At 40.7% G+C, this 23,847-nt stretch overlaps 1 long non-coding RNA gene across 3 annotated transcripts in view; it reads left to right on the top strand.

The window, feature by feature from the left end:
• The window catches only part of LOC123330556, a 27,165-nt gene extending 3,318 nt beyond the window's left edge, over nt 1-23,847 (top strand). Inside the window, exons 2-7 of one of the 3 annotated variants that reach the window (XR_006546564.1) lie at nt 2,707-2,793; nt 8,661-8,867; nt 10,510-10,612; nt 11,654-11,712; nt 15,340-15,466; nt 23,468-23,847. This is a non-coding gene — a long non-coding RNA (uncharacterized LOC123330556). The remainder of the gene's footprint in view (nt 1-2,706; nt 2,794-8,660; nt 8,868-10,509; nt 10,613-11,653; nt 11,713-15,339; nt 15,467-23,467) is intronic. The other 2 variants (XR_006546562.1, XR_006546563.1) reach the window with 2 other exon arrangements.

Raw genomic sequence — 23,847 nt, 5'->3', positions numbered from 1 at the left:
AGAAACACAACATTAATCTCATTGTCCGTCTTCATTAGAGCTCTTGGGTGATCAGGTGCCTTATCAGTGAGAAGTAAAATTTGAAAGTAATATGTCAGAGCTCTAGGTCTACTACTACTACTACTACTAAGTCTCTTCAGTCGTATCCGACTCTGTGTGACCCCATAGACGGCAGCCCACCAGGCTCCCCCATCCCTGGGATTCTCTAGGCAAGAATACTGGAGTGGGTTGCCATTTCCTTCTCCAATGCATGAAAGTGAAAAGTGAAAGGAAGTCGCTCAATCGTGTCTGACTCTTAGCAACCCCATGGACTGTGGCCCACCAGGCTCCTGCGTCCATGGGATTTTCCAGGCAAGAGTGCTGGAGTGGGGTGCCATTGCCTTCTCCATGTAGGTCTTAACTGTGGTCTTAAAATATCCAGTAAACCATGTTGTAAACAAATGTGGTTTCTTGTTCCATTTATACAGCATAGATGGAGTAGTTGTGGCATAATTCTTAAGGGCTTTAGTATTTTGAGGATGGTAATTGAACATTGGCTTCAAGTTAGAGTCATCAACAGCAATAGCCCCTAACCCCGTCCTTTGAAGCTTTGAAGGAAGGCATTGACTTCTCTCTAGCTGTGGATGACATCTTCTTCCAAAATAAGGCAGTTTCATCTATATGACTATCTGTTGATTAGTGTATCCACCTTCATTAATCATCTTAGTTGGACTTTCTGGACTTGCTGCAGCTTCTACATCCACACTTGCTGCTTCACCTGAACTTCTGTGTTATGGAGATGGCTTCTTTCCTTCAACCTCATGAACCAACCTCTGCTAGCTTCAGACTTTTCTTTTGCAGCTTCCTCACCTCCCTCAGCCTATATAGACCGGAAGAGGGTTAGGGCCATGCTTTAGATTCAGCTTTAGATTAAGGGATGTTAAGGTTGATTTAATCTTCTCTCCAGACCACTAAAACCTTTCTTCATATCAGCAATCAGGCTGTTCTGGTTTTGTTTTTTAAATTCTTGTGTTCAATAAAGTAGCACTTTTATTCTCTTCAACAACTTTTCTTTTACATTCATAACGTTACTATTTGTCTCAAGGTTTTTGTTCAGTTTCTCAGTCATGTCTGACTCTTTGCAACCCCAAGGACTGCAGCATACCAGGTTTCTCTGTCCTTCACCAGGTCTCCCATGTTGCAGGCAGAATCTTTACCCACTGAGCCACAAGGGAAACCTAAGAATACTGGAGCTGGTAGCCTCTCCCTTCTCCAGTGGATCTTCCCAACCCAGGAATCCAATCAGGGTTTCCTGCATCGCAGGATTCTTTACCAACTGAGCTATGAGGGAAGCCCAGTGTTGATTACTCATTTTAAGTATAGCAGTTTGTACACGTTGATCCCAAACTCCATAACTATCCCTCCCCCAAATGGTTCCCTCCTGGTAACCATAAGTTCCTTCTCTAAGTCTGTGAGTCTGTTTCTCTTTTGTAAATAAGTTCATTTGTATCATATTTATAAATTCTTCATTTAAGCGATATCATACAATATTTCTCTTCCTCTATCTGACTGACTTCACTCAGTATGATGATCTTTAGGTCCACCCATGTTGCTACAAACAGCATTATTACATTCTTTTTAACAGCCAAATAACATTCCATTGTGTATACATACCATATATTCTTTATCCATTCCTTTGTCAGTGGACATTTGGGTTGCTTCTTTGTCTTGGCTCTTGTGAACGGCATTGTTGTAATGAACATTAGGGTGCGTGTATCCTTTTGGGCCATGTTTTTCTCTGGGTATATGCCCAAGAGGAGGCTTGCAGGATCATAAATAGCTCTGTTTTTAGTTTCTTAAGGAACTTCCATATTGTTTTCCATATGGCTGCACCAATTTCCATTCTCACCTATAGTGTAGGGGGGGTCCCTTCTCTCCATGCCCTCTCCAGCATTTGTTGATTGTGGGTTCTTTGATGACAGCCATTCTGACTGGTGTGAAGTGACATCTCATTGTAGTTTTTGATTTACATTTCTCTAATAATTAGTGATGTTGAACATCTTTTTATGTGTCTCTTGGCCATCCATGTATTTTTTCGGAGAAATGTCTATCTAGGTTTTCAGTCCATTTTCTGATTGGGTTGTTTGTTTTCATAATATTAAGCTGCATGAGCTGTTGGTAAATTTTGGAGACTAATCCCTTGTTGGTCATATCATTTGCAAATATTTTCTCCTATTCTGTGAGTTTTTTCATATTGTTTATGATTTCCTTTGCCATGCAAAAGCTTTGAGTTTAATTGAGTTCCATTTTTAAACTTCTGTTTTTATTTCCTTCACTCTCTGAGACAGATTGAAAAAGATATTGCTGAGATTTATGTCAGAGAGTGTAGACAAAACACTCTCTCACTGTCTTTAAAATACTGTGACTTTTCATTTAATTTTCCTTAGGGAGACTGTCACTTAAATAGTACTCTCAAATGGGATTTCCTGGACCATTATCACATATTTTTCCTACAATAAACTCATAGTTTATCTTTTGTAACAATATATGTCATTTGCAACTAATCTTCAATCCATTCCCTGCACTCTCTTTGCTCCCACAGGGACTATTGTATTCTCTATTATCAAGGTTCTCTTGCCTTCCAATTAAGTTTGGCCAGTCGGAAACTGTGGCACATCAGAGGGTTGTAGGAGTGAAATAATACTTCTCTATTGTTCTCTGCTTCAGGTGACATATCTAGCAGTAGCTGCATCTTTTCCATCTCCATTGATCTATTAGCGTCTGTGTTCCACGAGATACTCCTGAATCACTGCAGTAAGTTCCCATTTATGCTTAATGAGTTTTGTTGTTGTTATTCAGTTGCTCAGTTATGTCTGACTCTTTGTGACCCCTTGGACTGCAGCACCAGGCTTTCCTGTCCTCCACCATTTCCTGGAGTTTTCTCAAACTCATTTCCATTGAATCAGTGATGCCATCCAACCATCTCATCCTCTTTTGTCCCCTTCTTCTCTTGCCTTCAATCTTTCTCAGCATCAGTGTCTTTTCAAATGAGTTGGCTCTTTGCATTAGGTGGCCAAAGTATCGGAGCTTCGGCATCAGTCCTTCCAATGAATATTCTGGGTTGATTTCCTTTAGGAGTGACTGGTTTGATCTCCTTGCAGTCCAAGGGACTCTTAAGAGTCTTCTCCAGCACTACAATTTGAAAGCATCAATTCTTCGGTGCTCAGCCTTTTTTATTGTTCAGTTCTCATATCCATACATGACTACTGGAAAACCCATAGCTTTGACTATATGGACCTTTTTAGGCAAAGTAATGTCTTTGCTTTTTAATACACTCTAGGTTTATCATTGCTCTTCTTCCAAGGAGTATCTTTTAATTTCTGTGTGTGTGTTTTATTACCAGTTATCAAAATGACTTATCCTTAACTTTTCATCACTTAATCATATTCCAGTGTAGCCTCGAATATTCACCTCTTTAGCAGGAAGTGATTTATCATTCTCCAGGTCTAATACAAAATGGCAAGAGGAAAGAGTCACTCATCTTAGGGACATCGTTTACTATTTTCCTATAAAAGTTTTTTCCTAACTCTGAGCTAAGAAACAGAGAAGGCAATGGCACCCCACTCCAGTACTCTTGCCTGGAAAATCCTATGGAAGGAGGAGGCTGGTAGGCTGCAGTCCATGGGGTCGCTAGGAGTCTGACATGACTGAGCGACTTCACTTTCACTTTTCACTTTCATGCATTGGAGAAGGAAATGGCAACCCACTCCAGTGTTCTTGCCTGGAGAATCCCAGGGACGGGGGAGCCTGGTGGGCTGCTGTCTATGGGGTCACACGGAGCTGGACACGACTGAAGTGACTTAGCAGCAGCAGAACTAAGAAAACATTAGTTCAGTCTCTCAGGTATCTCCATCTCGCACAAGTCTTCATTGATTCTTTATGAAGCCATTGAAGAAAATAGAATCCATAATAAAGCCTAGGAATAAGAATTGTTGTTGTTCAGTTGCTAAGTTGTGTCCAATTCTTTGCGACCCCATGGATTGTAGCTGACCAAGCTCTTCTGTCCATAGGATTTCCCAGTCAAGAATACTGGGGAGTGCCATTTCTTTCACCAGATCTTCCTGGATCAGGGATAACTCATGTCTCCTGCATTGGCAAGTGGATTCTTTACCACTGAACCACCAGGGAAGCCCAGGAATAAGAATTAAAAGTCACTAAATAACTTAGTAAAACTATATATGTGCCAGGTATATATATTTGTAATATATATAACAAATATCACTGAGGAAGGCTTTCTTATCTCTCCTTGCTATTCTTTGGAACTATGCATTCAAATGGGTATATCTTTCCTTTTCTCCTTTGCCTTTAGTTTCTCCTCTTTTCTCAGCTATTTGTATCCAAAAAACATCTTCATGACCCAGATAACCACAATGGTGTGATCACTCACCTAGAGCCAGACAACCTGGGCTGTGAAGTCAAGTGGCCTTAGGAAGCATCAGTACAAACAAAGCTAGTGGAAGTGATGGAATTCCAGTTGAGCTAATTCAAATCCTGATAGATGATGCTGTTAAAGTGCTGCACTCTGTATGCCAGCAAATTTGGAAAACTCAGCAGGGGCCACAGGACTGGGAAAGGTCAGTTTTCATTCCACCCCAAAGAAGCACAATGCCAAAGAATGTTCAAACTACCACACAATTGCACTCATTTCACATGATAGCAAAGTAATGTTCAAAATTCTCCAAGCCAGGCCTCAACAGTACATGAACCGTGAAATTCCAGATGTTCAGGCTGCATTTAGAAAAGGCAGAGGAACCAGAGATCAAATTGCCAACATCGTTGGATCATAGAAAAAGCAAGAGAGTTCCAGAAAAACATCTACTTCTGCTTTATTGATTACGCCAAAGCCTTTGACTATATGGATCACAATGAACTGTGGAAAATTCTTAAAGAGATGGGAACACCTGACCACCTTACCTGCCTCCTGAGAAATCTGTGTGCAGGTCAAGAAGCAACAGTTAGAACCAGACATGGAACAACAGACTGTTTCCAAACTGGGAAAGGAGTATGGCAAGGCTATATATTGTCACCCTGCTCATTTAACCTATATGCAGAGTACATCATGCGAAATGCCAGGGTGGATAAAGCACAAGTTGGAATCAAGATTACTGGGAGAAATAATGATAACCTCATATACGCATATGACACCACCCTTATGGCAGAAAGTGAAAAGGAACTAAAGAGCCTCTTGATGAAGATGAAAGAGGAGAGTGAAAAAGCTGGCTGAAAATTCAACATTCAGAATACTAAGATCATGTCATCCGGTCCCATCACTACATGGAAAATAGATGGAGGAACCAATGAAAACAGTTACAGACTTTCTTTTCTTGGGCCCCCAAATCACTGCAGATGGTGACTGCAGCCATGAAATTAAAAGACACTTGTTCCTTGGAAGAAAAGCTATGACCAACCTAGACAGCATATTAAAAAGCAAAGATATTACTTTACCAACAAAGGTCCATCTAGTCAAAGCTATGGTTTTTCCAATAGTCATGTATGGATGTGAGAATTGGACTATAAAGAAAGCTGAGTGCTGAAGAACTGATGTTTTTGAACTCTGGTGTTGGAGAAGACTCATGGGAGCCCCTTGGATCACAAGGAGATCCAACCGGTCAATCCTAAAGGAAATCAGTCCTGAATATTCATTGGAAGGACTGATGCTAAAGCTGAAACTCCCATACTTTGGCCACCTGATGCGAAGAAAAGACCCTGATGCTGGGAAAGATTGAAGAGGGGAGGAGAAGGGGATGACAGAGGATGAGATGGCTGGATTGCATCACCAACTCAATGGACATGAGTTTGAGTAAACTCCAGGAGTTGGTGATGGACAGGGAGGCCTGGTGTGCTGCAGTCCATGAGGTCACAAAGAGTCAGACACAACTGAATGACTGAATGAAACTGAACTCCCGGATTGCAGGCAGATTCTTTACCAGCTGAGCCATCAGGGAAGCCCAAACTACTGAAAACATGTGTAGACTTAAAAGATAATAAATGAATTTTTTTTGATAACCCTACCCAGCCTACTCAAGGACAAAGCACCTAGACTGATTATTTTTCCAACTGTAAATTTATCAGTTTGTCCACAAATACATAAAGACAGAATTTACTCTTCCCTGCAAGGTTGTTTGGAGAAAGATATGACAGCTCGCTCTAGTATTCTTGCCTCGAGCATCCCATGGACAGAGGAGCCTGGCAGGCTACAGTCCATGGGGTCACACAAAAGTCAGACAGGACTCAAGCAACTTATCACACAATGTTGGTAGTGACTCTATTTGTCTGGAATTGCAGTTTTCTCTCTCCAGTCCTGTTTTATTCCCCTTCCCTTTATAGACATGTGTAGCACAAATTCCATTTCAGTGTACTTCTGGAGAATCCACCCACCAACATCAGATGACCCCTCCTACACAAAAAAATGTAGTAAAAACAAACTTACTGTTATGAAACTGCTCAGACTGTTTTCTCCTTTTCTCTCTTCTTGTAAGTTCTATTTTTCGGTTCTATTGTAAATTGTAAGTCTATTGTAAGTTCTTTCGGTTCAATTGCAAATGATAGTGTGTCCCTAAGCCTGGGCCTGGAGATGAGCACACATGTATGGGCAAATAATTTTGATGAATAAAAAGTATAGCCTTTTTCTTTTTTTTAACCAATTTAATTAAATACAAATACACATGCATAATGGGCTTCCCTGGTAGCTCAACTGGTAAAGAATCCACCTGCAATGTGAGAGACCTGGGTTCAATTCCTGGGTTGGGAAGATCCCCTGGAGGAGGGCATGGCAACCCACTTCAGTATTCTTGCCTGGAGAATCTCATGGACAGAGAAGCCTGGCAGGCTACAGCCCATAGGGTGGCAAAGAGTCAGACATGACTGAGTGACTAAGCACAGCACAGCACATATGTGCATGATAAGTCACTTCAGTGATGTCTGACACTTTGTGACACTATGGACTATAGCCCATCAGGCTTCTCTGCCCATGGGGTTCTCCAGGCAAGAATACTAGAGTGGGTGGGCATGCCCTCCTCCAGCGGATCTTCCTGAATCAGGGAGCGAACACGTGTCTCTTACATCTCCTGCATTGGCAGGCAGGTTCTTTACCTTTAGTGCCACCTGAGAAGCCAAAATACAAGCATGTATTTTGACAATTTCTAGAAAGGGCATTAGAAATAAATGGTGTTATTTTAAATAACCAATAACTGATAAAAATTTAACAGTCTCCAGTGCTATCAAATCTCAACACTTCCTCAGAATGAAGCATTCTGCAGTGAGAAAGCACCCTCATATCAGGTTTTAACTGAGGTCCACATCCTCGGGGTCATTTCTTTACAGTGTGTAAGGCTCTCCTGAGGAACTTGAGAATCCCGTTATTAAACATGACTTGAGTGAGACTCAGGAGTTGGCATTTTAACCAGTACCCATATGCTTAAACTGCATGATCAGAGAGAACATTTTTTTTTTGTTTGAATGCAATTGCTTTACAATGTTGTGTTAGTTTCTGTTGTACAACTGCATGATATAGCACACACACACACACACATATACATATACATATATCCCCTCCTACTTGAGCCTTTCTCCCACTCCCCTCACCCACCTCACCCCTCTAGGTCATCACAGAGAACCTAGCTGAGCTCCCAGTGCTATACATCAGCTTCCTGCTGCTGCTGCTGCTGCTGTTGCTAAGACGCTTCAGTCGTGTCCGACTCTGTGCGACCCCATAGATGGCAGCCCACCAAGCTATCTATTTTACACATGTGAAAGTGAAAGTTGCTCAGTCCTGTCTGACTCTTTGCGACCTCATGTACTGTGCAGTCCATGGAATTCTCCAGTTCAGAATACTGGGGTGGGTAGCCGTTCTCTTCTGCAGAGGATCTTCCCAACCCAGGGATTGAACCCAGGTCTGCCACATTTCAGGCGGATTCTTTACCAGCTGAGACACGAGGGAAGCCCAAGAATACTGGAGTGGGTAATCTATCCCTTCTTCAGAGGATCTCCCCAACCCAGGAATCAAACCAGGGTCTCCTACATTGCAGGTAGATTCTTTACCAGCTGAGCTACCGGGGAAGCCCCATTTTACACATGGTAGTGTATACATGTCTATGCAACTCTCTCAATTTATCCCCCAGTCTCCTTCCCACCACACTGTGTCCACAAGTTCATTCTCTATGTCTGCAACTCTATTCCTGTCCTAAAGGAATGAAATTGAGTCAGTTATAGTGATGTGGATGAACCTAGTCTGTCAGAGTGAAATAAACTACAAAGAGAAAATCAGATTCATATATTAGCACATATATATGAAATCTAGAAAAATGGTACTGATGAACTTGTTTGCAGGATAGGGTTAGAAGGAGAACTTTTTTTAAAGAAACTATTCTAGGTTCACTCAAAGTTCTTCACTGATGAAAAAAAGAACCAAGTAACATTTTCTATTTTGATCAAAGGAATAGAAAAACTGGAATATAAAAATGTCTGACCTTGACAGAGTAGGGTTGCCAGATTTAGCAAATAAAAATATAGGACATCCAGTTAAATTTGAATTTACTCTAGGTATATCCCATGCAATATTTGGAAGACATTTATAGTAAAAAAAGTTATTCATTGTTTAACTGAAATTCAAATTTAAATAGGTATGTGGTCTTCCTGGCCTTTCCTGGTGGCTCAGCAGAAAAGAATCCATGCAACGCAGGAGTTGCTGGAGATGCAGTTTCAATCCCTGGGTTGGGAAGATCCCCTGGAAGAGGGTATGGCAACCCACTCCAGTATTCTTTCCTGGAGAATCCCACAGACTGAGACTAGTTGGCTACAGTCCATGGGGTCGCAAAGAGCTGGACACAGTAAGTGACTTAGCACGCACCCAAGCATGTGGTCTTCTTCTTATCTGGTAAACTTATCACAGAAAGGTCAATCAGATTTCAATTCAATGTGTTTTAAGGTTCCACTCATGTTTGTCTAGGCCTGAATGGGTTTTTTGAAGGGGGGATGATAGCACCTTTTTATTACAAAAGTTTTCAAAATAAAAAAACCACAGAAAACAAGGAAATATAATTCTGCACAATTCACAGGAGACATGTTGCTGGACTCCACCAGTGTGCTCCACATGACCTACAGATGGTCTCTTTCCTGAGACACTCTGGGCTGCTGAGCTCCTTACCATGAAGAAACCAAAATTAGCTCCAAAGAGGGTTGATCTTGGTGCTTTTCAGACAATAATTTTAAAAGGGATTTATTTTCTGATTAAAACGAAATCCTACTTATCTTCATATCAGGCTTCCAGCTGATTCTGTTTTTCATTGAACAATCTTAAATTTACAATTAAAGGGAAAAACTCAGATGTAGAAAATAGCTGGCACTGGCACATGTTCTCTGCCTCTTGGTATGGCCTTGTGAGTCAAATTAGCCTTGCCTTTAAGAGTGTAATTATAATTTGTTCTGGCTGGTGGGTTAGTTAGAGCAGAGATGATATTGGTTGACTATGAGAATTCAATGCACTGGGAAACTGTGTTAGATGGAAAATTCTACAAACTGAAAACCAGGACTGGGAGCATAAGCCCTCTGCCCTTTAATGGTCCCAAAGGACTCCACTCACAGGAAGATGGACCTTCTACAATGAGGAAATGGCTACCTGTGCTTTGGGGCTTCCCAGAAGCTAGCTCAGGCCTCATCTTCTGATCTAACTTCCTGTTTCTCTCCTTGCTGGGTATGAGCAGCAAAGAAAGTAGAGGTGAGGCCTGAGGACGCAGACTGGGGCCCTGGACTTCTACCTGGCAGCAGCTCTCTGTCTGCCTGGTTTCTCCCCAGCTACCGTGGAAGTAACTTCTTCAGACCCTGATCTGCTGTTCAGTTGCCACCTGCTCTGTCTCCTAACATCTTTGTAAGCATATTAGTTTGCCAGCTGCCATAACGAACTACCATAAACTGAGTGGCCTAACAATAGGAATTTATCATTTCATAATCCTACAGGCTAGAAGTCTGATATCAAGGTGTCCACAGGCCCATGCTTCCCCCGACAGTGCAAAGGAGAACCCACTCGATGCCTCTCTCCTAGCAGCTGGTGGTTTGCTGGCTATCTCTGACATTCCTTGACTTATGCTGCATCATCCAGATTTCTGCCTTCATGTTCACATGATGTTCTCCTCATGTGTACACCAATCATATTGGATTAGGGGCTACTCCAGTATAACCTCATCAAAAACTAACTATATCTGCAACAAATCTTTTTCCAAATAAGATCACATCCTGAGCTACTGGAGTTTAGGACTTCAACCTATGGATTTGGGAGCAACACAATTTGATCTATAACAGTAGAACTCAAGAGAAATGGCAAATATGAAAGCACCCTAAAACTTTAAACATAATATGTGAATACTGTCAGGAGGAGCAGGGTAGAGCCTTCTTGGATTTTCTGAGATTTGCACAAAGGAAGAAATTTTCACCATTATCCCTACACAGTGAGTTCTTATTTTTCATTCTCTGCAGGATCCTTTCCTCTAGGGTGGAAGATGAATCCTTCACAAAAAAGCAATAAAGATTTTATGCAGGAAAATAAAAGAAAATTTGGAATGCAAGATTATATACAAAAGTAAGTATTTGTATATAGGGAGCCAAAGAAAATTGAAGTTACACAATAAGTTATCCTCTTGAATTATTTATAGTCACTCTATTTGTTGGTGCTTACCGTATCAGATACCATGCTACACATTGCGAGTATGTTATTTTATCCTCATAACAACCCTTCAGGCAAATATTATTAGGCCCACTTTTAAAGTGAAATGATGACACTGAGGCTCAGACACTTCAACATCAGAAGTCACCCAGCTCAGAGGCATGGGAGTTGGCAGCGAAATCTAGGTGTCTAGGCTTGAAGCCCATCCTCTTAACCACTATGCCGTGAGTTAGAGTGGGCAGTTGGGAATGGAAGCGAGGGATAGGAGAGAGACAAGAGGACAGGTGCGAAAGATATTATAAAAGAGGAATAGAGAAGACTGAGAACAGGCTAGATTTGAGAGGGAAGCAGGAGTTGGCAGGATTCTCCCTGAGAGAGCAATGAAAACTTTGACAGGAGGAAGGAAATGCAGAGAGAGAGCAGCTGGGGACAAGAAAGGAAAGGGCAGGGGGAGCCCAGCCTGGGCCTCATCATCTCAGGAGCAATAACCAGAGAGACCATGGTGCCAGCAATCCAGAAATCCATGGGCACAGATGCAGAGGAAAAGTCAAGTGTTGCAACAGACACAGGAGAAGTTGGAAGGAAGTGAGAAACATTAGGTTTAAGTTTTCCTAGTTCTGAATTTTCAGAACTTTCTCTTATAAGAAGCCTCTTCAATTGTGTTTACTAATGATTGTTAAGAGGGTAGGGGGTGAATTATATTTGTTCGCCACTGCCCAATTCAAATTTGATCTTTTGAGATTAAATTTCTCCCTGCACTTGTTTTTTCTCAAGAAAAGACAAAACAACTTAAGTTACAAAGTATCCAAGAAAAATAAACCTCTATTGCTTATTTATTTCCATTAACGTCTGCCTTATTCACCAAGAATCAAGGGAATTTAGTATTTCTCTTTGTCTTATTAGTGGTTTGTTATATGATATTAGGTGCTTAATGTAATTTGTTTCTTATTTTTCTAGTTATAAAATAAATCTTTGACCATATAAGGATTTTGCAAATCTGTTGAACATGAGGCCAAGTGAGTAGTTTTAACATTAACGCTTTATGGAATAATGTGCATGCATGCTCAGTCGCTCAGTCGTGTCCTGCTCTTTGTGATTCCATGGTCTGTAGCCTGCCAGGCTCCTTTGTCCATGGAATTTCCTAGACAAGAATACTGGAGTGGGTTGCCATTTCCTTCTCCAGGGATCATCCCGACCAAGGGATCTCAGGAGATACAGGAGATTGAATTCGCATTTCCTGTGTTTCCTGCATTGACAGACGGGTTCTTTACCACTGAGTTACCAGGGAACAAATATTTATGTAAATCCAAACACATACATCTTAAATTAACTCAAATTCATATGTGGGAAAAAGATAATATTAGATGATCTCTCACAATGTAAATTCTATAATTCACTACCTAATGAATCCTGCAGAGAAGGCAATGGCACCCCACTCCAGTACTCTTGCCTGGAAAATGCCATGGACGGAGGAGCCTGGTAGGCTGCAGTCCATGGGGTCACACAGAGTCGGACACGACTGAGCAACTTCACTTTCACTTTTCACTTTCATGCATTGGAGAAGGAAATGGCAACCCACTTCCAGTGCTCTTGCCTGGAGAATCCTAGGGATGGGGGAGCCTGATGGGCTGCTGACTATGGGGTTGCACAGAGTTGGACACGACTGAAGCAACTTAGCAGCAGCAGCAGCAGCAGCAACAGCAATGAATCATGTACTTAAGAATACTGAGAACATTTTGACATCTCAGCACCTTATAATGTCTCATCTCTTCTCTCCTACCCTCATAAACACTCCTACCTTCTGCTGTCAATAGCTACACACCCACAGAATGAAAATTTTCTATATTATCTGTCTTTTAAATCTGTCTCTGTTCCCTTCTAATAGCTTGATAACTAAGTCTGATTAATCTCACTTCTTTTTGTTCTTTTTTCTTGAATTGGTATCCTGAAATAGTGTGAAATAGTCACCTTTAAGGAAATTGTAGCTAGTTCTTTGTTGATTACCATTCTCTACTAAGACATGAGCAGGTAACAGTTGTTTCAATTTTAGGGCAAAGTCCCTGTACAGGAGATGGACAGACATTAATCAGTCTCAGTGTATTCCAGCAGTGGTTCCTAAAGGTGGTCTCTAGACCAGCAAAAGAAGCATCACTTGGAAAACTTTTTAGAAATGCAGATTTTTCAGACCCACCTTAGAGCCACTACATCAGCAATTAGGAGTAAAGGAAGGATTAGGCCCTGTACTCTTCAGTCTAAAAAGTTCTCTGGATAATTCTGATATACACCCTACAGTTTGAGAACCAGTGTATTAGAGTAACAATTGACTCAGCATACAATCGAAGACTCTTCTTGACAGAACAAAGTTAATATTCCCTGCTGTACATTAGGAAGATTGGGGTTCATCAGAAGAGCTTTTGCTATTTGTTTGTTTTAGGAGAAATGGTATCCTCCCTCTGCCATGAGCTGAGAAGTAAGAGGGAAGATCAGAGTCATCATGGTAAGGTGATAGTGACATGTGCACACAGCACATAGCAATGAAACCCACATCTCTGGGCTCTATAGGTAGCAGTCTATAAACACATTTCGTACCAAAAAATTGTCACATCTCGGTAGCAGAGGCAAGTAAACTTTTTCTGTAACAGGTCAAATAGTAAGTATTGTAGGCTTTGGAGGGTCATTGTTCTCTGTCACAACAACTCAATTCTGCCACAACAATGCAACAACAATCCTGAACAGTATGTAAAGGAGCATGATGAGAGTTTCAGTAAAACTTTACTTTGTAAAAAAATGGTGGGTTGGATTTGGCCCGTGGGCCATAATTTGCCAACCTGTTTTATAATGCTTCCGTTTAATGAATTTTTAAAAGGACTTAACTATTTTTTCCCAGTTGATTGTTTAGTCATTAATCAGATATTTAACTGCCATTCCACTAACAATTCATTAACTAGTTGCAAATCATTAAAAGCAATCCCCCCAAATCCAATGTCCCTCTTTTGCTTTGTTGGTGGTTGATCTATAAACAGGGCTTCCCAGGTGGCTCAGTGGTAAAGAATCTGCCTGCAATGCAGGAGACATAGGAGATGTGGGTTTGATCCCAGGTCAGGAAAATCCTTTGGAGAGGGATGTGGCAACTCAGTCCAGTATTCTTGCCTGGATAATCCCATGGACAAAGGAACCTGGCAGGCTAGAGTCCATGAGGTCGCAAAAGAGTTGGACATGACTGACCACGTGCAATCTGTGAACAATCAACCAAAGCATAGTGTTGACCAAACTCAACTTTATGCCTGATTTTCCACCTAATGCGCAATGGGAACAAATGTTCTGCCTTCATAGACACACTTTTAAATAGTTTGAGTTTACCACTCTTACCATACTATGGTATACCAATATATAAATTAATCTCACAGGGCATACAAAAATATAAATTAATTTACCTTATAGCTGTGGCTCCTGCAACAACCACTTTAGCTGCTGTCCTAATGTACAGCTCTTATTCAAAAGCTGCCTCTACAAAGTAGGTTATGGATACCCTGCCTCACCAAAAGTTATTGATGAAACATCACTAACAGGGTTTATCTGTTTAAAACTTTGACTGAAAAAAAAGGAAAGATAACATTGCCTTGCTGTTACTGCAAGTGATGCCATGCAAGTAAATTTAACACATGCTATCAGTGTCTCTTCCTTTTTAGCAGGTTAGTGAGCCTGGGTAGAGAAAAAGAAGGACCCAAGATGGTGGTTTAGTGCTTAGTTGCGTGAATACATCCCAGAAACATGAGCAATTAGGCTCATTTCATAAATGGAAAAAGAAAAGAAAAAACTCTAGACATCTTTCCAAGTACAATAATAAAACATGTTGGGTAATTTTGAAATTTCCCACCCTTCGCTCTTGTCCCAAGTGAAAGCATATGCCAGAGTAATAACTTGAACTTCTTCTGAACTTTGAGTTAGATTCGTGCTAACTTTCCTTATACTGTTATTCTTTCAGTATTATCTGTATTATCCTTCTGTCCATTCATAATTAGTACTCAACTGAATTTTTGCAGAATACAATACTTAGTGAAGAGCCAAGCCTTGGGCTGTTGATGTTTCCACCAACTTGATAAATATTTTGTCACTATGTACCAAGAGGAAAATGGGCGCCACAGAGATAATGGCCTATTGTGTTTTAGAATGATTTCTTTTTTATCATTATTAGTATTACTTAGGAAACTATCCTAAAGTATTAAGCATTCTTTTGCACTATCCTGCCACATGGTTTTGTCTCAGTGCACGTATGCCACAGGCTGGAAATCTCAGGGAATTAAATCTCCAGGAACAGCTCTCAATCAGGGATGTCTGAAGTTGAAGGGTAAATATCAGCTTCTTCCCATTTCATGTCTGATAAATCTTGATGTGTTTTACATCTAGTGCCACAGAGAGATTGAGCCCCAGTTGTTCCCAGCAACGACCTGCTTGATAATGAGCCTCCTTCACTTCTCTGTCTTGTTTTCTGCTCCCCTACTGATACCCTCTGAGATCACTTCCTGATAAACTACTCACACTCAAATATGGGAAAACATGAATCACGCACAGGATATATTTTACATATTGATACAAGTATGCAGGAAATTCAAATTTGACTTCTCTTCTTGTTGTTTTCTGAGGGAGGTAAACTGAGAAGAAGATGGGGATTAAATCCCCTAAAATGGACTCACTAGAGGGCTCTCAAATCTGTATCCCTTGGAGAAGTCACAAGCTGAGACAGATGTGCTGCTGCCTGGAATTGTTGTGGTAAAAATTATCTGAATCTCAGATTTCCAATTTATATAGCCTAGCTGAGTTTGACAAATCAAAACACTGAGACCCGTCTGTTAGAATTGATTTGGATCTTTCTTACCCTCTGCTTATTGAATTCTGTGGCCTGAAGATAAAGAGATAAAACTCTCAATGATAAAATTACTAAACTGAAAACCAGAGTTGGGATACTTATTCCAAAGCATATTGAGTTCATAATATGTGTCAGAGCCTTGTTTGACCTTTACAATGACCTGTAGATTTAGAGAGATTATAAACTCCATTTTATAGATAAGAAAACCAAGGTCAGAAAAGTTAAGTAATTTGCCTAAAATAACAGCCAGTAGAGCCAGGCTTGCAAGCCAGGATCTTCTCAGTCTAGGACTGAGCTATACCCAGTTCCGTCTCTGCAGAGGTAGGCTCCCTCTATCTTTAGCTATCATCACGCCTGACAGTGATATGTGACATAAGAGTATTCTTCCACATGCAAGAACCATGATATAGCAAGATCAAATTTACACCCAAAACAAAAAAGCACAGGTTTTAGGGCCAGCAAGTTGTGTGATAAGATAAATTTTTCTATTACTATAGGTCTTACTTCTACTAAAATGAAGATGTTAGGCTAAAATATTTCCAGGGTCCCTTGCAGTTATGAAATTGTGCTGCTTTGTTTGGAACAAGTTGGAAAGATATTTTTTCTTTTCAAACTGCTACAGTTTTATTAATGTATCATAGTAGCTAAGATTCAGAGACCCAACCTGAGATGTAGCAGTGAATTAAAGAGTTAAGGAGTACATTTGTTGGATTGAAAATGCTAAGATGACAATTGATTAATAAGAAAATTTTAAACATAAAAGGCAACTTAAACAGGCATTCAGATGGAAAAGGGAATTATCCTAAGTGCCCCTAATAAAAGATAATTCTACACTTTATCTCTGTGAAACTACACTACATCCATCACACTGTACCACCTACTTACTTTTTAATCTTATTGAAGAAAAGATGATTGCAGATTTAGCTGAGGGATTGCAATATTGATACAGAATTCAAAAGCCTCATCACCAGCCATTTATATCATGTTGTCCATTTCTTTTCACATGTTAAAGGTAGAAACCAACAACAAAACCACCAAATGCTAACCACCTCTCATCCTTAACCCTTCAAATAGAAGGAAACACTATCACTAATAAAAACAGTGTTGAAATCTCATAGCTCTTACATGGACATGTCTGTTCTCCCATAACTTGGATGTTTACGGTTAGAATACGGAAGCACAAAGGGTTCGTTTACATTACAAACACAGGGTGAGGCAGTAGGCCTGGTGAAGAAGCCCATGGATGAACTTCTTTCACTTACAGGATTATGAGAACTCACACTTTCATCTTCACATAACAATACAGACTGTGCTTCATTTTGTAATCACAGTATAATGATCATCTCTAAATACTGAAGAATCATAAGGTGGTCAGTTCAGTTCAGTTCAGTTCAGCCGCTCAGTCATGTCCGACTCTTTGCGACCCCATAAATCACAGCACGCCAGGCCTCCCTGTACATCACCAACTCCCAGAGTTCCCTCAAACTCATGTCCATTGAGTCAGTGATGCCATCTAGCCATCTCATCCTCTGTTGTAGGTACAATGTTAATATTTCCTGAGCCTTGGGCTCATACCTCTGAGGCCATACCAGAATGAAAGAGCTTAATGGACTAAACATTATAACCTTTCAGGAACAGGTTGAAGTAAGACAAATAACTTCAAAAATTCAGTTGAGAAACAAAGACCAACATCAGCAAATGAACTGATGATAAAGCAAGATTGCCATTCTGCCAAAGAAGCCTCTTTTTAGAACCTTCTACCAGCCACATTCTGGGGTGGTCTTTTGAAATCCTAAACAATTCTTTGGATCACCTTCTCTGTGTTCCTATCAGAAATCTCCTTGAAACCTAAAGCATGACAGCCTATCTTCAAGCACTAAACAAGTCAAGCAGCCTTGACTTCTCCCCTTCAGCTCACTAGCTGGTTCAGTTCAGTTCAGTTGCTCAGTCATGTCCGATTCTTTGTGACCCCATGAATCGCAGCACGCCAGGCCTCCCTGTCCATCACCAACTCCCGGAGTTCACTCACTCACATCTATCGAGTCAGTGATGCCATCCAGCCATCTCATCCTCTGTCATCCCCTCCTCCTCCTGCCCCCAATCCCTCCCAACATCAGGGTCTTTTCAAATGAGTCAACTCTTCGCATGAGGTGGCCAAAGTACTGGAGTTTCAGCTTCAGCATCATTCCCTCCAAAGAAATCCCAGGGCTGATCTCCTTCAGAATGGACTGGTTGGATCTCCTTGCAGTCCAAGGGACTCTCAAGAGTCTTCTCCAACACCACAGTTCAAAAGCATCAATTCTTCGGCACTCAGCCTTCTTCACAGTCCAACTCTTACATCCATACATGACCACAGGAAAAACCATAGCCTTGACTAGATGGACCTTTGTTGACAAAGTAATGCCTCTGCTTTTGAATATGCTATCTAGGTTGCTCATAACTTTCCTTCCAAGGAGTAAGCGTCTTTTAATTTCATGGCTGCAGTCACCATCTGCAGTGATTTTGGAGCCCAGAAAAATAAAGTCTGACACTGATTCCACTGTTTCCCATCTATTTCCCATGAAGTGATGGGACCAGATGCCATGATCTTAGTTTTCTGAATGTTGAGCTTTAAGCCAACTTTTTCACTCTCCACTTTCACTTTCATCAAGAGGCTTTTGAGTTCCTCTTCACTTTCTGCCATAAGGGTGGTGTCATCTGCATATCTGAAGTTATTGATATTTCTCCCGGCAATCTTGATTCCAGCTTGTGTTTCTTCCAGCCCAGCGTTTCTCATGATGTACTCTGCATATAAGTTAAATAAGCAGGGTGACAATATACAGCCTTGATGTACTCCTTTTCCTATTTGGAACCAGTCTGTTGTTCCATGTCCACTTCTAACTGTTGCTTCCTGACCTGCATATAGGTTTCTCAAGAGGCAGGTCAGGTGGTCTAGTATTGCCATATCTTTCAGAATTCTCCACAGTTTATTGTGATCCACACAGTCAAAGGCTTTGGCATAGTCAATAAAGCAGAAATAGATGTTTTTCTAGAACTCTCTTGCTTTTTCCATGATCCAGCAGATGTTGGCAATTTGACCTCTGGTTCCTCTGCCTTTTCTAAAACCAGCTTGAACATCTGGAGGTTCGCGATTCACGTATTGCTGAAGCCTGGTTTGGAGAATTTTGAGCATTACTTTACCAGGGTGTGAGATGAGTGCAATTGTGCGGTAGTTTGAGCATTCTTTGGCATTGCCTTTCTTTGGGATTGGAATGAAAACTGACCTTTTCCAGTCCTGTGGCTACTGCTGAGTTTTCCAGAGTTGCTGGCATATTGAGTGCAGCACTTTCACAGCATCATCTTTCAGGATTTCAAATAGCTCAACTGGAATTCCATCACCTTCACTAGCTTTGTTAGAAAGCTAGTGGAGCATCACTTAGAAAGTGATGCTTTCTAAGGCCCACTTGACTTCACATTCCAGGATGTCTGGCTCTAGGTCAGTGATCACACCATCGTGATTATCTGGGTCGTGAAGATCTTTTGTGTATAGTTCTGTGTATTCTTGCTACCTCTTTTTAATATCTTCTGCTTCTGTTAGGTCCATACCATTTCTGTCCTTTATCGAGCCCATCTTTGCATGAAATATTCCCTTAGTATCTCTAATTTTCTTGACAAGATCTCTAGTCTTTCCCATTCTGTTGTTTTCCTCTATTTTTTTTGCATTGATTGCCGAGGAAGGCTTTCTTATCTCTTCTTGCTATTCTTTGGAACTCTGCTTTCAGATGCTTATATCTTTCCTTTTCTCCTTTGCTTTTTGCTTCTCTTCTTTTCACAGCTATTTGTAAGACCTCCTCAGACAGCCATTTTGCCTTAAATCCCTCTATTCCTTTTCATTTAAATATATCTTATCTTCAATTAACCAATTTCTAAAATACTTTGCAGATTAAACAAAACACCCTTTAGTAGTTGACTTTCAGGCCTGATTGGCCTAAGTTACAATAAACAGTGACCCAACAGCAGATTATTTTTATTGCAGAGCCAAGGATATTTCTATGTAGGTTGATTAGAAGTAGGTTGATTAGGCTGTACTAATAGTTAGTGTTAAATGAATGTTAGTTATTTTTATATTAGGCAATAGCATAGAAAATGGGGAAATCAGGCCAGAGAAAGAGGGCTTGAAGCGAAAATTTGAGGGGAAAGGGGCCAGTGCAGGAATCAGGACCTGAAGAGAACTGTAGCTCTAAGGAGGCTCTATTGGACTCTCTCCACTTCCCATCCAGCTGAGAACGGAGCCGTTGCAGGTTTCTGTGCAGGATGGGATTTATCAAGGCAAACCAAAGTATTACAGTAAGAAGTAATTTAATGACACACAGGTGACCATTTCAAGGTGATTCACATAACTGAGTTTTTGTGAGGTTCTTTGAGGATGTAAAAATGACAAAGTTAGTAGAATTTAATTATTTTCATTTATATAGTGACTTTTAATACATATAGAATATACATGTTTCGAAAAGGATATTTTAAAAACAAAGTTATGTGTAATGAATTTAATTTTTTGAAAGAAAATTAACAGGTTTATTCCCATAAAAAAATAGTATCTCCAAAGCATACTAAAATCTCTGCTATGAGGAAATTTATCAGCTCACCTTCAAAGGCACAGCCTGTGGTTCAGTGTGGTTCTTCTAGTGTTAATTCTAAATCCCCTTATTAAGCTTGCTTGGGAGGGACACATGGGACGCCAGACTAGGATCTACATCAGTTAAGGATGCAAATTACTCTCTTAACCATGATGTTATGCTGTGCTTAGTCACTCAGTTGTGTCCGACACTTTGCAACCCCATGGACTGTAGCCCACCAGGCTCCTCTGTCCACAGGGATTCTCCAGGTGCGAATACTGGAGAATTCTCCAGGTGAGAAAACTGGAGGGTTGCCGTGCCCTCCTCCAAGGGATCTTCCCAACCCAGGATCAAACCCAGGTCTTAATCATGATAGTCATGAGTTATTTCTAATTCCTTAGTTAGGAAATAGGTACCAAAATTCATAATCGGTAGATAGATGATAAATACACAGACACATGTATGTGTACATATACATATATGCTTTGCTGAAGTCAGTTATATAGTGTGGTATCATTTTTGGTGTCTTTAAAGTCTCAATCTAAAGCACCTCCTCCCAGTAATGAATGAGACAGTGCCTGGGGATGTTTGGGCTTCCCTTGTGGCTCAGCTGGTAAAGACTCCATCTGCAATGCGGGAGACCTGGGTTCGATCTCTGGGTTGGAAAGATCCCCTGGAGAAGGGAAAGGCTATCCACTCCAGTATTCTGGCCTGGAGAATTCCATGGACTGTACAGTTCATGGGGTCAAGAAGAGTCAGACATGACTGAGAGACTTTCATTCTCACTTTTCACTTTGGGGATGTTTAGAACCTTACCCATTATAATAAATTCTGGTGCCCTAAATGAATTAAAGCAGTTAAGCATATCTCCTACAGAGCTCTGTCTTAACAGGGCTGCTTTTCAAGAGAGTCAAGACTGCATTACCCTAGCGCGTTGTATGATCACCCCATGCTAGAGTAAAAGTCATCGTAAATTTTCCACCATAAATCAATCTCTGACAGTGTGTAGAGAATAGTATTCACTCTTTTTTTAATTTACTTTTTAATTGGAGGAAAATTGCTTTACAGTGTTGTGTGGTTTCTTCCATACAACAAGGCAAATCAGCCATAATTATACATAGACCACCTCCGTCCTGAGGCTCCCCCCCCTCCCCAGATCCTACCCTTCTAGACCATCACAGAGCACTGGGCTGGGCTCCCTGTGTTATATAGCAACTTTTCATCAGCTATTTATTTTACAAATGGTAGTGTATATGTGCCAACACCACTTTCTCCATTCATCCCACTCTATCTTTCCCCACTGTGTCCACAAGTCTATTCCTTATCTCCATTCCTTCCCTAAAAATAGTTTCATCAATACCATTTTTCTAGATTCCATATATATGCTTATTCCATATACACTAATATCTAGATTAATATATTTGTTTTTTTCTTTCTGGCTTACTTTGTATAACAGGCTCTAGGTTCATCTACCTCTCTAGAACTGACTCACATTCACTCTTGGTGCTTAGGAGAAACTCCTAGTAATATTCTATCTCCTCCACATTCTATGCTCTCCATTCGCCTCCTCCCCCACCTTTGTCACTCTCACTCTTGAATAATTTGCAGCTATTTGGACCTGGAATAAGCTAAAGTAAATAAATTTCAGGTGTGGCCTCACCTGGCTATATTTACCATCCAGAGTCTCAGGGTCAAAGCATATTAAACTAATGCTTTTTCCAGGCCTCCTATAACTAAAAAGTATTTATTTGATATTTCTCATTTTGGTATCAGACTGCAGAATTCAACCCGTATGCATACCCACAGGCTTTTTTTGGAAATATTACTCACCAGATTTATTTTCTCTTTTTACTATGTGTTGTGGTGTGTTTTTTCAAATGCATTATCCAGTATTTTGCCAAATGAATTTGAACTTATTATTTTCTGCCTAGGAGACTTGTCTGGGGATTGAGCTGCTTGCTGGCCTAGCTGCAGATTTTGTTTTAGGACTAGTACACTGTTTTTTAGCAGCCCACTAATGAGCCATTAAATGAACCTAGCTTCTTCACTGCAATCTGACCAACCCCACCATTAAACACGCCCGTTGTCTTTTTTATTTCCTGTTGTTTGGAATAATTCTCCTTTCACATACTTAGATTTGGCATTTTGTTTAAAAACTGATAAAAGTCCAAAGATTGTACAGAGACCTAAGTCAGGACAAAATGATGGCAGAGAAAGTTTGGTGTTTTGGCTCTATCAACCCCTTCAGTGCCTTTACTCCATTCTCAATATCCTTCCTGTCTTATGGTATCCTGGTCCCTATAGCATGGGGGGGAATTATCTAACCAACATCTACTATAAGAACAGCGGATTCATTTTGATATTTGGCAAAACTAATACAGTTATGTAAAGTTTAAAAATAAAATAAAATTAAAAAAAAAAAAAAAAGAACAGTGGTTTTTACCCAGGGGTGATTTTTGCCCCTCTGGGGCATTTGACAATGTGTGGAAACACTTTTGATTGTTACAACTTGGGGCAGGGTTGGTTCTAGTGGCACCTAGTGGGTAGAGACCAGGGATGCTTTAAATACTCCACAGTCTAACGGAGCAGAGGACAACTCCCACCACAAAGCATTATGCTATTCAATGGCATTAGTAATGTTATCTATTACTCTTTTTTAGAGTTTTTTCATCTTTCAAAAGGGATCAAGAAAGAAATATACTTAACTCTATCGTCTTATCACTTATCGTCTTATTCAACTCAGGTGTACAATTGGATGCAAGACCCATCAGCTTTCAGAGATTCAAACATATCAAGAGATACCCACTCCTCTCTCTCTTCCTCTCTCTCTCTCTCTGACACACACACACACACACACACACACACACACACACACACACACACACACAAACTAGAAACAGGGAGCAGAGCCTGAAGCCAAATCTGTCCTCTGTATTCCCATACTGAATTAAAACTCAGAGATGGAGTTTTGAGTGTCAAGGCAGATGAGGCCACAGCAGGCTAATGCCCTCAAAACTATGTGCTCCACCTGTAGGGTGTACCGAGAAGTAAAGGTTCAAAGAGGGTGTGATCAGAGTGTGGACTTTCTTCTAATTGGTTTGTGGTGAACCTTCTGCTTCCAATCGTTCTAGGATTTATGTGCTTGTGGACAGCATACCAGCCTTAACCATTATCGGTAACTTCTCACGCGTGGTGAGGGTTTCTGTATCTGCACAACACCTCAAAGATGTTGTTCTTTATATCCCTTGATGAGGAACCAGGATGTTTCCCCAAAGCTATACAATTGCTTCTCTTGACTGTTCCTCCCAGGCCTCACATCTCCTCCCTACTCTAATTAACACCTGCTTTGAACCTGCCTATTGGAACTCAGGGATTGTGTGGAGGCCGAATGAAGCCTATTTCCTGTAATCGAAGAAATGGGGACCCAGGAAGGTTTTTGTGCCCAGGAGCCCCACAGGGGCCTTCTCAGTATCAAGCCTAATACTGGCATGTAAAACTCTCTTGTTCTCCCCTATAAGCTCCTCCTCCCAATCCAGATGTCCTTTTTGCCATAGTGAGAAAGTTTTCTTTTAAATCAAGGGATTCTTCCAGACTTAGTGGTTCATATTGTAAATTCTGTGTCCTTTATCTCTGTATCAGCCTATAGCTTTTAATGTTTCAAAAGAAGTTTTTAAAATGATAAATAAATT

The sequence above is a fragment of the Bubalus bubalis genome, chromosome 19 (genome assembly GCF_019923935.1).
Source record: "Bubalus bubalis isolate 160015118507 breed Murrah chromosome 19, NDDB_SH_1, whole genome shotgun sequence".
NCBI classification, from domain to species: Eukaryota; Metazoa; Chordata; class Mammalia; order Artiodactyla; family Bovidae; genus Bubalus; species Bubalus bubalis.
Note: the sequence above shows the minus strand (reverse complement) of the source record. Positions and strands in the feature narration are given on the sequence as shown.